The 14,450-nt window shown below is 38.8% G+C and overlaps 1 protein-coding gene across 2 annotated transcripts in view; it reads right to left on the bottom strand.

The window, feature by feature from the left end:
• The window catches only part of March3 (membrane associated ring-CH-type finger 3), a 154,007-nt gene that overhangs the window by 71,385 nt on the left and 68,172 nt on the right, over positions 1–14,450 (bottom strand). The window lies entirely within an intron of this gene.

A 14,450-nucleotide genomic window follows, 5' to 3' on the forward strand; every position in this document is an offset into this window, starting at 1 on the left:
AAATATTCTCGGAGAGGTGCTAAAAGGAACACCTAAGAAAATGAGGCCTGTCTCCTTCAACGCTTTGTGTGCTACATCTCACTCTAAGAGCTTTTTGATGCCAGCCTAAGTTTTAAAAAACGTTGTCTTCCCTAAACCATCCAGAAAGGTTTTTGACACCATCCACCCCACAAAGAGGTATAATAAAAACAAACTAACAAAAGCAGGTGAGAAGATTCACACTTGTTTAGAAACAAGCTTTCAGAATTGTGCTTAGGTTTTCAAGACCTAAGCCACACACATGTTGTATGTGCTAATGGTGCCCCGAAGAGCAGAATACAAATCAGGCAGGGCTGATTGGCACTTCCCCCAGCATAGCGCTGAAGTATGTAAGGTTCTGGTGGAGTGATTGTTTGCATTTGGCCCCGATCCAGGGAAATCTTATTCATTCATTTAGTCATTTATTCGATGGTTCATAGGTAAGAGCATTGCTGGATTGTCCAGGGTCCCTTGTCTTTGCCAGAAAGGCTATCAGATCCTGACCCCACTGCCACTCATTTCCATCAAGGATGGACACTTGTCCTATAGAAGAGGCTTGAAGGAAATGAGAGGTCTGTTCTGTAAGGGCAGGCACACAATGAAGGTATCATAGCTATTAGCAATGCAGTTTGTCTCAGTGACTCCATAAAGCCTGCACAATGTGTCATTATTCCTGGTTATACAACTGTGGTGCTCCTGTGCTTCTGAGACCCACACTGCAGTCTTCCTGCCTAGCGCTTTCATACCTAAAATTAACTTGGTAACCCCATTACAATTCTCTTAAAGATTGAACGGAAACCCTTGAGTATTTTGAGCTATTTAATCACATTGTGGTTTTAAAAAATGGTATCACAACACTGTTTCCACCACTCCCTCTTCTTTTATAAGAAGCAATAAAAAGCTTGAAAGCCCCAGTGTAATCACTGAGGCTTTTACTAATGACATCTTAACTCTTTAGGGGATCTGTCTTAGTTATTCCAGGCAGGACTTAGCAAACCTTTAGTAAACATTTTAGGTATTGCAGAGTGTGTGGTCTTTGTCACAGTTACTTTACTGTACCACAGTGGCATGGAGACAGACACAGGCATTAAACAACACAGTGCAGCTGTATTTCAATAGCATTTCGTTTGGGACACTGAGATTTAAATTTCATATAAATTTCACATGTCACAAAGTGTCAGTCTTTGTTTTAGTTTTGTAAAAAAAATTAGGAATATAAAAACTATTATCACAGTCTGAAAAAGCTAGTCTTTGCCCAATAGGGATTTAGCAACCAAAGCAAAGATCAATGATACAGATAAAAAACACAGAGAGATAAGTAAATACACAGCATGGTAAGATAATGGCTTAGGGCAAGCTATTTCTATTAAATACTTAAAATTTCCAAGGCTTTGTTGAAGGCAGTATTTTGCAGGGCACATCTTAGGCCATTTAAAGCTACTGAAGAACATATATGAAGAAGGAAATCAGTAGAGTTTTTCAATGAGGAAAAACCCCCCACATGATTATTGGCTCTCATGCTGACTTGGTGTCTGTCTTGAAATTTCCTTAGAAGCACTTCTTACATGCCCAAACTCAAACATTGAGCAGCTTTCGATCCCTGCTGTATTAACAGCAATTGGCAAGCCTTTCTTTTCCTGGGATTTGCATTAAGAAACTATGCTAAAATATAGCAGTGTCTTATAGAAAACACCAAAAGAAGAGGAAGTATTAGAGGACATAAAAATAACAGTATTCCCTATATGGTAAGTGGAGCTCCAGACACCTGACTTCTGTTATCCCAGTTAATGCCGTAATGATCCCGAGACAGGAATTTAAAACTTGTTAGTACTATATTAGTAGGAAACAGAAGGCTTAGGCTCACTGTCTATGGTCCCTTAGTAGAGTCTGAACCCAGGTCTAGGCACGAACCCATGCTCTCAGTGACTCATGATCCCATCTACCAGTTCTGAGGGAGGGGTCTAACCAGTAAAGCTCTGTCACTTCCTTGGCATTCCTTTGCCAACACTTTTACAGGATCTAATCACCGCACCATTCCCCTCCCCTCTCATTCTGTAGTGATCTAGTGGTCTGTTTCCCACTTTGAACGGAAGTGTTCATATGAAAGCCATACTGAAGAGTAAGAGTGTGGGGCTGGAACTCAGGAGACCTTGGTTCCTGCTTCAACGTGAAAGTGCTTAGATCACTTTAACTCTGGGAGATCTGGTTTCTTCATGGACAAAACAACAGCTGTTCATATGGACAAGATCAGGCGGCTCCATGTGTGGAAGTATTTTATCATCTATAAGAACTGAATAGCAGTTTGTAGTTATTTTTATTATACAAAGCCTTTACTCTTGCCTCTTCCATTCCTTCTGTATTTACTGTAAGCAAGCAATATGCTTGACTATCACAAAATTTTGCAGTTTTTCTTGGTTGCCCCTTCTTTTCCCATTTCTCCTCTTTATTCACTGAGGAAACATGACCTGTCCCCCTCGTTCTGACTCCTATCTCTCATTAGAGGTGACAAGACAGACACACAATGGCATGCTGGAGCAAACTTGTCTTGTCTCCTCCAGTTCTTCCCGACTCCAATTCAGGGAAACATGTCTTGAAATTGGTGATAATGGGAGTATTTATAGAACAGTGATGGCAAATTATACATATTACTCTCATTTTACCCTCCCAACCAGAAAACTACTTGCTGTATATTTAGAAGCACACATCTGAATTTAGAAGCAAAATAATAAAATATCACTAGTGCCAGGGATGAGAGCACAAGGTGGCTTGGAGGTAGGTAGGGAGTTACCAGAGCTATGAGGGATGACCTGAGGCAGTTAGAGGTCATCTTGAGGAATGGGCCTTAAGCTGAGACAGAAAAGAACAATAGGAGCTAGCCAGACTTAGGACAGAGTTCCAGGTGGAGGTAAGGAGGGGTTTAGAGTAACTGAAGGCAGTTCTTTAAGTGCTATGGAGAAGATGAAGGAGGCTAAAGCGGGGAAGGATCCAGTTCACTCTGAGGACTATGGCTGTCTATCAGTGGGCTTTCAGCAGGTATATGAAGGTTATAAGGGTGGGCTCAGAGTCAGAGAGGTAGCATTTAAACTCTGGGTCTTCTAGTCTAGTGATTTCACACACTTTTGCCTCAGGTGACAGTTGAGCCTCACTTATAAAAGTGGATGGCCATAGCACTTATACCTGCTGGGGTGGTCATGAAGGTGCATGTAGAGAACTCAGCCCTATGCTTGGCTCATAGGAGTTGCTCTGGAGGCATCCAAGTATAGGCCAGCTGGCCAGCAAGCACAGACACTCACTCTGTAGGTTCTGTCTACAATCCTCTCCTACCTAGAATGTTCCATGTTACTGTTTTTCATACTCTAGGTGCTGCTAATTCATTTATTGAGCAATACAGCCAATTTATTGAGTCTTGACTAGCACTTTAGAACATAAAACCACCCATACATGCATGCACATGCGTGCGTACACACACACAGACACCCCTCCCCCAAACACCAAAGCTGGATATGTGGTTCAGCAGTAGAGCACTTGTGTAGCATGCATAAGGCTCTGCAGTTCAATTCCTAGCACCACAAAATCTCTCAAGCTGGAGAAGGCATTACGGGCCCTCAACTGCCTTGCTTTTCCTGACTAAATCAGCCCCAGACACCAGAACTATCTAAGGCAAAATACTGCCCAGTAACTTGGCAGATGACGGGGCCAAGTATATGAAACTGCTTTTAGTTTGGTGTATCCCAGAAAGATAATTCTATATGTGAACTGACTTTAGAATAATTTATTTTCAACATATGTCAAAACATATCCAGTTTGCCCTTTGGAGCTGCAAACACTGTTTGGCATTTCTTTTTCCTTTTCAATTTTAAAAATGGAAAATAGTGATGGGGGCCTGACCAGTGCTTGGCAGAAAAACCCCACGATGATTGAGTCCTCGCAGGGCTCACTCCCCAGGCATATGCAATTGGCACTAGATTAGCTGCCGACATTTATTGACAAAGGAATTAATCTTCACCAATGATGTTTCTTAAAGCCCATTCTTTACAGGAAGCTGTGACCGAACAACATCTGGGCTCCTTTAGTTATTTTCCTCTTTCTCCTCTTTTCCTCCAGATTAAAGTGGCTGAAAATAGCCTCTTAAAGCCTTCATTTAACTGAGGAAGGTGCAGGAGACAAAGAACATGGTGGCAAGGCTGGGTGGCTGGTGAGCAGAGAGAGCATGGATATTTTTAGTGTAGTGAATCTATTCTGTGAGATATGATATGGTGGATATACATCTTTACACATCTGTCCAAGCCCATAAAATGTGCTACACCAAGAATGAACCCTAATATGAATTCTGGACTTGGAGAGATTAGAATATGTCATGGTGGGCTCATGGATACACATGTCACTCAGGAGAGAGATGTTATTAATAGGTAAGGCCATGTGTGAGGATGGGGAAACTTTTCAAATATTTCTGTGAACAAAAAGTTGCTTTAGGAATAACATTTTTGGGGGTGCAAGACAGCTCATCAGACAAAGACCCTTGCTGTTGAACCTAATGATCTGAGCCAAGAACCTACATGGTGATGGAGGGGAGAATCAACTTCTATAAATTGTCATCTGACGTCCCCACATGTGCTCTGGCATGTACATACCCCTGCCCCTACACTAAAAGAATAAAATAAAATAATTTTAAAGTTAAAAACATTAACAGAAATAAACAATATATATTTCCAGATGACCAGCTCTTCAAGTTCAAATCATGTTTCCCCTGGTGCACATTTTTAGGTGTGTGATGGTTTTATTTGCAAGGATTCTTTTAAATAATAAAGTTTATAAAATTAAAAAAAATCTACATTGGGCAGGGGCAAGTTGAGAACCATGTCATGGTAAGAGTGGGTTTCCTGGACCAGCAGCATTTGTCCTTCGTCCTCAGCATTTCTGAGTATGTCCTTGACAGTTTGCAGGTGAACCTGCGGACATGCAGTGAGAAGGAGACTTTCTATCTTGAAATAAAATCTGCCATGTAATCAACAAAGCTTCTGATACAAGCATAAAAATTCTTTTGAATACAAGTTTAACTCTATCAAAAGGAAGTCTTAGTAGAGGAAATACCTTAAAATACATGACGTAGGAGGTAAACACAATAAATGCCTTCAAATCTAAATGGCAATGCCTACATGAGCATATGTTAAAGGAAACAAGACACTTGCAGCTAGCAAATAATGGGAACTCTCAAGGGAACTCTCAAACTCATCCTTCCTAGAGGATTTAATTATCCCATGAAACTGATTTGATTTGCCATTAACAATCACAACACACAAATCATTTAAACCAAGAAAACTACAAGGATGCCATAATAGTTAGTGTATTTACAAGTAACATTTACAGTGCCTCTGACGGAACAGGACGCATAGATGCCTTCCAGGACAGAGTGGCAGATGGCATTCCATATTGCAAGCTCTCTGAAGGTAGAGAGCTACCTCAGGGAAATCCAAACTATTTTATCATTGCATTCCTAGACAAGGGATCTAGAGCCCAAGCTGTAAAAGGAAAACAAACCAAAATGAAAGTACTTTGCTCCTTTCCAGTAGCCTATTATCTGAGATCCAGTGGCCAACAAAGAGGAAAGCTGCCTACAAGACCTGCTAGGGACAGACAAGACATGGGCAGCAGGTTGGCCTTCTCTTACTTCCCTTCTTGCTGTGGAGGGAATCACAAAGCTCCCAGTATAGCTCAAGGTTAGCTGTTGATAAGGAGTTGGGATTAAGGAGCTAAAGATGCTCAGAGAGAACAGTTAGGTTTGGGTTAGGTGGTCTGAGAAGGAAGGGAATGGACTCTGCAAAACGTCTTGTGACCCAAGGGGGAAACAGCCAATTGGCAAGGAATAACAGGTAGGATTAGTAATAAAGATGTGTGACTTCTGTGAGCCTTCTGTCATATCTTAGAAAGGAGTCTTAAGTAATTAGATAAAATCTATGTATTTAAAAACCTATATATACATATAATAAAACATCACAGGAAGCATCCCGTCTTCTGACTCTGTCCACCTTTCCAGGTCACTTCTTCTACTACCTAAACACCAACAATCTTTGTTTCCCCAGGACCTATGATGCATTGATCTTCCTTCTTTTCCACCTCTGGGAATCCCTTAGTATCTCCCATTGCCACAAGATCCAGTGTAAACAGTGGTCCATCACTGATCAACCTCTTCCATGCACATGAATACTTTGTCTAATCTCTTAGCAAAATAATGATCAAGCTCTTTGTTGAACCCATGCTTGCTCTTTTGCTGAGGAATATGTTGGAGAAAGATACCTATCTTGAATCATATAAATCTTGATTTATAATCAAGACAACTGTAATGTCAGCAAGCATTCCTCGTTCCATTCATTTAAACTTTCTTTGGCAATTTCACCTTGCCCTTTCTTCCCCAATCTCAAATACCGTCTATTAGCTGACCTTGCCTCTTATTAAATGGAGATGACTGGAGAGTTCTAAAACTTTCACAGACTCCTATGGCCCCACTTCTAATGCACGATGCTGTCTATACCATGGACTTTATCTGTCATCTGTCCTCATTTGTGCACTAAATCTCATTCTTCTATCTGCCTTTCTGTTCTACCAGATCACTAACAACCATCTTTCTACTCAATATCATCAATTTCTCCTTAGTTCTGGACAATTCTCAGTAGCATACAAGTATGTGGTTATGTTTCCCAACTAAAAACAAAATCTTTCTTTTGTGATGTGTCGTCTGTAGCTAATCATCCCATTAATCAGTTCCCCTTGCAGAAAATCTCTTTGAAAACTTTTCCATTTCCTTCCTTCCAGTCTCTCCTCTTTTCAGCATTACCAAGATCACTGAGATGTCTGGAAGTGGGCAATGAGAAGGCGTGCAGTATGACTACTTTGAGACATTGTCATGATCAAGATAATGAACCTTTCCACCATGCTACAGGCATCCTGCTGCACACCTTTGTTTATAGCCAATCCCATAAGCATTTGTCATTGCCACTCCATCAAAACCGCATTTATCAAGGTCATAGACTATTTCCTCTGTGATGATTCAACAGTCAACTCTAGGTTCTCATATGACCTCAGCCTAGCTTGTGATCTCCTTGTTTTATCCTTGCATTTGTGGCACCCTTTCTTCCCTTGCCTTCACTTCATTTCTGAGATCATGTAACTGATTGGTTTTCCTGACTCCTCACTGATGCTGCCTTCTAGTTTCTCCCCGTCTTGCTACTCATTTTTCCACTAGAGAACCACAGACTTCATTCTTGGCCTTCTTTTCTCTATGTACTCATTCCCTTATGATCCTCAACTAGTAACATGGTTAACTTGACAGATAATAGGCAGTTATAGGCAGATAGTTTAGTTATTAGCATGATTATCCTTTGTAGTAATGATAGAGTTTAAAATGGTAGAATATGCATGGTACTATTACAGAATTTGTTTTCACAAAAGGCTTTGAATGATGCTTCAATTATAGCAACTTCTTCGTAGAGAATGATGAACTTGACTGGACAGCTTCATCATTGTTACTACACCTTTGCATCCACGCCATCAGTGTGTGCCCACTCATTTCTTGGTTAATGCATTCACAGGACTCATCTCCTCCTTGTTGATATACAGTGACATTTGACACAACTGGCCAAAGGGTGATTAGACATGTCCAATAGCGCTGCTTGTAAGGCATTGCCAATTAATGTTCCCATTCAAGGTCCTTGCACATTTTTCTCCATTGTTTAGTATTTCTTCTGCAGGCTTTTGAGTTTTGGTCAAACTGTAATCCAGGTTCTCCATTTTCTAAGAGGCATACAGAATTTACCAGACAAATAGCTGCAACAGCATGTGTTTCAAGTTTCTCTAGCATGACTTTTTGTAGTGGGCATAGAGAAAGGAGAGAGAACCATCATGGCAAAGGGAAACTTAAGCTTCTTTAATTCTCCTTTCCAAACATAACATAGAAACAGCATATTTTCAGGATAATGTGGAATTCCTCATTAAATAATGAATAGTATCACCGGTTAATACACCATCTGAAGTCCCAGTAATACTCTGACAATTATGGTTTTGAATTCCTCTGGGAGTACTTATAAGTAGTCCCTGCTCATTCATCATTTGACAAATATTATCCACAAACATTATCAACTTTATTAGCATCTTTGCTCTCCTCCTCTCCCTGAGGTTTTGTTTTCTATGGTTATGTTCTTGGCTACTTGTGTTAGATCTCCATTACTCTGGCAAAATTCCTCAGGGGTGGGGGGGGATGACGACAACTCAAAAGGAAGAAAGGCTCATGGTTTCAGAAGGTTTGGCTACGATCTCTTGACTGTTGCTACTCTGGGCCTGTGGCAGGACAGAACAGCCTGGCAGGGCAAGGCCCTGTGGCAGAATGAAGCTGTGCATCTCTTGGCAGCTGGGAAGAGAAAGGCAGGTAGGGGCTGTATCCCAACATCTTCTTCAATGAAATGCACCCCAGATCTAATTTCAAATCACCAGGCCCCACTTTTAAAGGTTTTACCCTACTCCACAGTACCATAAGCTAGCAAACAAGCCCTCGATGCATGAGCCACTGGGGGACATTCAAGGTGCAAGCCATAACACTACCTTTATAATAATAACAATATACCTATACATTTACTTATGAGTCTATCATCTTAAGACAGTAACTCCTAATTATTCCTAAGTGTGCTCATTGAGGAAACTGCTGCCATTTCATTTTATGTGCAGTAATGTAATATTCTAAAACACCCTAGGTGACTCAATGCTCTTTCTAAAATCTGCCCACGATGCTACATAACAACATATACATTTATTTTTTAACAGATGTGTGCTTTAACAAAACTGTATGTGTACTAACCATACAGTTTTGTTAGTACACATACAATATGTGTACTAACACAGTATTTTAGTGGCTTGGCATACTAAAGAAATAAAAACAACAGTCACTTCTAATTTATTTTCTGATCTTTCATTAAGAGGCATTGGGTTTTGGCTGGCAAGACTACTTTTACATTTTTTTCCTCTTTTTAGAGTATATGACTAGGGGTAAAAATGGTAAAAAATTAAAAAAAGTATATATATTTCCAGATTTACCAGGTTTTTCCACCTTACTTTCCACATAGCAACAAGGTAGGAACTTTCTCCATTCTATCCAGCATGCATCCTAGCAGACAGTCTTACTACTTTTATTTGTGCCTTTAGGATGGGTAAAGAGGGGACTGCTTTGCTTTAGTACACATGGGTTTCTCCTAAGTGTCAGCAAAAGTCAGCATTTCTTTCATTTATCACTTAAATCTTCCTCCCCATGTATTTTCTGACAATCTCCTTTGCTTCCCACTTTTGTAACAAGGTGGTTTTTTTTTTCTTTTCTTCATACTGATTCATAAGGATTCTCTAACTATACAGTATGGAACCCAACATATTTTCTGTTTTATGTGCTAAAAACTATATTTTCAGTCCAAGGTTTGTCTCTTAACTTTATTTATAGAGGGTTTTGCATAAAAGAGTGTTACCTCTTAATGTAATTTTTCCTTTATGAACTATCATTTTTGTATACTGAGAAATCATCTTTTCCTTGTAGTCATAAACATATTCTTCTGCAATTTCTTCTAATAATTTCAAAGTTTTATCTTTCCCATTTAGATTCATATTTAAAATATATCTATCTGTATAGGATAAAATACCAGTACTCTGTTCTTTTCCATAATGAAAGCTAAATCACTATTAAATAATTCTTTGTCAATGTTTTAATGCTTTGTCTACCATAAGCTGAGTTCTTATATCTATTTTGGAGATTGTTTCTGGGCCTTTTACACTCACAAAGAATTGATCTCAGATGTTTTCAAAACAACTTGCTTCTCTTCTCCTGATCGATCACTTCCCCAATCTCAGGATCTCTCCACTTTGCTGGCCATATTTTAAAGCACGTCTCAGTATACACATACAATATAATGGAGTATCAGAGGTTTGACATTGCTATAGGGCTTCACACAGCTAGCTCCTCACAGTGCTGTGACTGGATCCTCACAAGGACCTGTACACTTCCCACTAACACTTCCCTTCCTAAAAGCTTCTACCATCTGTCAAGTTTTGACTTCCAACAGAAGTTGAGTCAGGTTGCCCATTTCTCCAAATCTTTGTTAAATCTATTTTTAAATTTTTGATTAAGTTTATTAATTTTATGTTTTTTTATGTGAGTATTCTACCTGAATATATATGTGCATCACATGCATGCTTGGTGTCTGTAGAGCTCAGAAGATGTCATTGGATCTCCTGGGATCCAAGTTACAGATAGTTGTGAACTACTATGTTGGTCTGGGAAGTGAACATGGGTTCTCTGCAAGAGCAACAAGTGCTCCTAACTGCTGAGCCACCTTTCAAGCTCCTGAGTCTAGGTTTTATCAATTAGAACATCCCTTCATCTAGGTGGGTAAAGAATTGTGCTTTGTTATTAAAGTCCTGACATGAACCTTTAAACTATTAACTCCTTGTCAATACATATGTTACATAAACAGATAAGTCTTTAAAGTTTATTGTGTACTTTTTGTCTACAGTATCTAATCTTTTCTGTTTATCATGTCTTTGTTTTCTCTTTTATTAATGCTGCTTATGAATTCTATACAGATTTTAACTACTTGTAAAAATGTATTCATAGCTTTCAAAAAAAAATCTTGTCTTTTGTTTTGTAATTTTTTTCCAGTCCGAGGGATCAAACCCAGGGCTCTGTGCATGCTGGGTACATGCTCTACCACTGGGGTACATGCCAAACATGGCCCTAAATTTGTTGAACTGCTAGCTGACATAAAGCATAGAACTTAGGCATATTGTCATTTCTCTGCATCTCTTCCATTATTCTTTTATTGTTAGAAAAACAGTCATTCAAAATTATCTATAACTTTTATGATTTCATGGATTCTTCAATCCTTTTGTAGTTTCTTTTAGTGTACTGTGTGATATTAAAAGCTAATTTAATTTTCTACAAATGGTTTCTCAATTGTGTCAATTTAATTAATTAATTACTTCACTTACATCATTTTGGCCTGCAGTATGTTCTTAGACACATGAGAGTCTGTTTTTAGATTCTGACTTATTTATCCAGTTATTCTTACGAAACAAGAGTTCTAAAGTCATTATAGCATTATAATTCATTTAAAGATTTTTTACATTAATTAATTAATGTGTGTGTGTGTTAGAAGACAGCTTGTGGAAGCTAGGGTTCTGTTCGTCCACTACTTATGCCCTGGGATCCAATTCAGGTGTCAAGCGCCTTTAGCTACCTTTGCTAGCTCTGATTTATTTTAATATTTGGAAGAGGAAGATGCCAATTATATCATCTGTATTTTACTGATGACTGCTTTTGATTTTCTCTTCTTGAACTGTTTTTTATCACCAACTTAAAATTGATTCTGCATTTCAAGTGGATAAACCTGATAATAAGGCAAATGAATTAAACTTTGAAAATATTCTTTTTACTGAGAAACAACTTATTTGTAGATTAAAATTTTTTTTGCTCGTAAAGTATTTGATTTTTAAATTTAGGCCATGCAATGGTTTACACTTATATAACAGGCTTCTTCGATTGCATGTCTTAACAATGAATTGTCCATATGCAATAAAGTTACTGACCTTGGTTTACCAAAGGTGTGTGTGTGTGTGTGTGTGTGTGTGTGTGTGTGTGTGTGTGAAGTCATTACAGTACTTTATTGTTTTACAGTACATTATTGTTAGTTCTTAAAGTTTCTATGTAAACAGAAATAATACATAAATATAATTATATTGTTCTTCCCTTTGCCTGATTTTTGTTCCATAGATGAACTGTAACTTTCAGCCAAAAATGGTCCCAATGAACAGTGAGTTGTGTTTTGTCTTCCTGATTTGAATGAGGTGCTGCAGCTTGTCAATTAAGTATACTATAAGTTGTTTCTTTGGCCCACAAACTTGACTATGCTGAAATGCTAGTTTGCTAATCCAGCTGGTTTACTGCCTTGAATTGTAAGTTTTTCTAAGAGTTCAACTTTTAATTTCTAAAACGCCACTGCATTTATATTTTAAATTTTTCATTACCTAATTCTTTATAATCTAGTCTTAAGTTCCTACTTATTCCTGATGTAAATTGTTTATTACTACCTAATCATTTTCAAATAAAAAAAACCAAACCACTAGAACTGGGAAATACATAGCAGAAAGACCAATGGAACTGAAAAATATCTAGTTCGATATGACATGTCTTAAAATGCTCATTTGAATAGAAAGTGATTGGTCCTTGTCATATGTAGGAAAACTTGACAACTACAATTTGTTTGATTATTTTGAGTGCCATATAAAATTAACTTAAATACTCATTTGAAAGAAGACAAGAAAGTGAATCTCAATATGGAGCCATCTCAAAGTGACATAGGACCAAGTGAAGGAGGCCACAGCAGCTAAGTGGCAGAATAAAGTGGGACTACATTTTAGTTTGAAGCGTAATTAAAGGTCAGTTAGTCCATGCTGACGGGAGTATGACTGACAGAGTAAATAAGAGTCGGGGGTAGAAAACCTCTATAGAGAAGAAACTGCAATTATTTCTGTAGAGGAAGAATATAGGTCTTTAGTCTTTAAAAGTGGGCTGCTGACCACAGTGCCTTCTTTCCAGTAAGTGTATTAGAGGAAAGGGAAGAAGAATCAGCTTACCAGGAAGGAAGCTGACAAATACTGTCTTGGCCTGGTGATCAAGGTCAACATCAGCAAGTCATTTGATATGATGTTCCTTTGATATGATGTGATAAAAATACTTCTATGGTCTGCCTTTCTCAAATCTACAGCCATATACTACTGTAACGTCAGATACATTTCAATTTGTGGGTGCTATATGTGGTTTGAATATATTTAAAATATCTTGCACAACTCATGTATTAAAGGCTTGGTCCTGAGCTGGAGGAAAGTTAAGGAGTCGGGTTAGAGCAGGAGAAAGTTGTCACTGGGTAGGAGATTCCAGGAAGAGGGTTTAAAGGGCGTATCCAATGCTGGAGCCTCAATGTCATCTCATTTTCTCATTCTGGTCTCTATGAAGTGAAAAACTGTCTGCCACAGCCTCCTATTGTAATGTTTTACATCACTATGGAGGACACAATAGAGCTAGCTGTCATATACTGAAACCTCAGCAACCTTAAGCCAAAATAAATAATTCTTATTTTTAAGTTGTTTCTCTCAGGTATTTGTTCCAATGATGTCAGCCTGACTAACCCAATAGATAGTATACAAAGTACCTGACCAATCCCAGAACTTGGGAAGCAGAGGTAGGCATATCTCTGTGAGTTCAAGGCCAGCCTCTACAGAGCCAGTTCCAGGACAGCCAAAGCTACACAGAGAAACCATGTCTTGGGTAGGGTGGGGTGGGGTGGGGTGGGGTGGGATGGGGTGGGGTGGGGTGGGGTGAATAATGAAGCCCATTTTCATACACTACACAGTAATAAAAAGAAAAAGCATACAGTGTCATATAATACTCTAAAAAATACAAGCCTCATGTTCTTATGTATTAGTCTAAACCCTACTTAAATCTTAAAGCCTTAAGAAAAACTGAATTAAGTATGTACTTTAGTTCTCAATCTTATTTCATTAGCTGTATCATATATATAATTGTAGTGGGATATTTTTCCTACAAGTTGGGAGGAGCTAAGATGGGAAGAATAAGGAGAGGAAGAGGAGGAGGGCACAGATGTATGTAGGAGGGCAGAGATGTAGGAGGATGAAGAGCCACGCAGGTATGGAGAGCAGTCCTGAGTAACAACTTATATTTAGGTTAGCTAATTGGGAAACACCTCTAATTGTATGGGCATATTGTTATTGAGCATTACCAAACATATAAAACCTTTGATTAATATTTAAGCATTACAGTCTCACTTCTTACCAGGCCCGTGTGTATGGTGGGGTGGTCTGGGAATCATCCCAGCTTTGTAGAGACAGCGTGGAAGATTGGCAGAGCCATCTCCCACACTGGTGTCTAGTGGGTGGCAGGGCTGGTGTCTCTGGCTGTCTGAGCTGGCAGCCTGAGCCGCAGCAGCAGCAGCAGCAGCAGCAGCAGCAGCAGCAGCAGCAGCAAGAACATGCTGCTGCTCATGACCTCAGGCCTAGCCTAGTCGAGAACATGGCGGCTCTGCAACACAAGACAGATTGGGTGCCTCTGATTTTAAAATATTACCATAATATATAATAGCGATGTAAGATGTTAATAGGGGAGTCAATTATAACTCCTTGTACTATCTTCGTATGCTTTTATAAATGGAAAACTTTCTAAAAACTAGTTGGCTTTAAAAGGTCATAACATCTGAAATGTAAATAAAATATCCAATTAAAAAAAAAAAGAATAAAAGGATCATGCCTTAAATGTAAGTTTAGTAAGTTTCTGTGAATCTGTCTGTCTATCTACCAATCTATCGATCTTAATAATTTAACTTAATGTAGGT

The sequence above is a fragment of the Grammomys surdaster genome, unplaced genomic scaffold (genome assembly GCF_004785775.1).
Source record: "Grammomys surdaster isolate TR1022 unplaced genomic scaffold, NIH_TR_1.0 278, whole genome shotgun sequence".
Classification (NCBI taxonomy): domain Eukaryota; kingdom Metazoa; phylum Chordata; class Mammalia; order Rodentia; family Muridae; genus Grammomys; species Grammomys surdaster.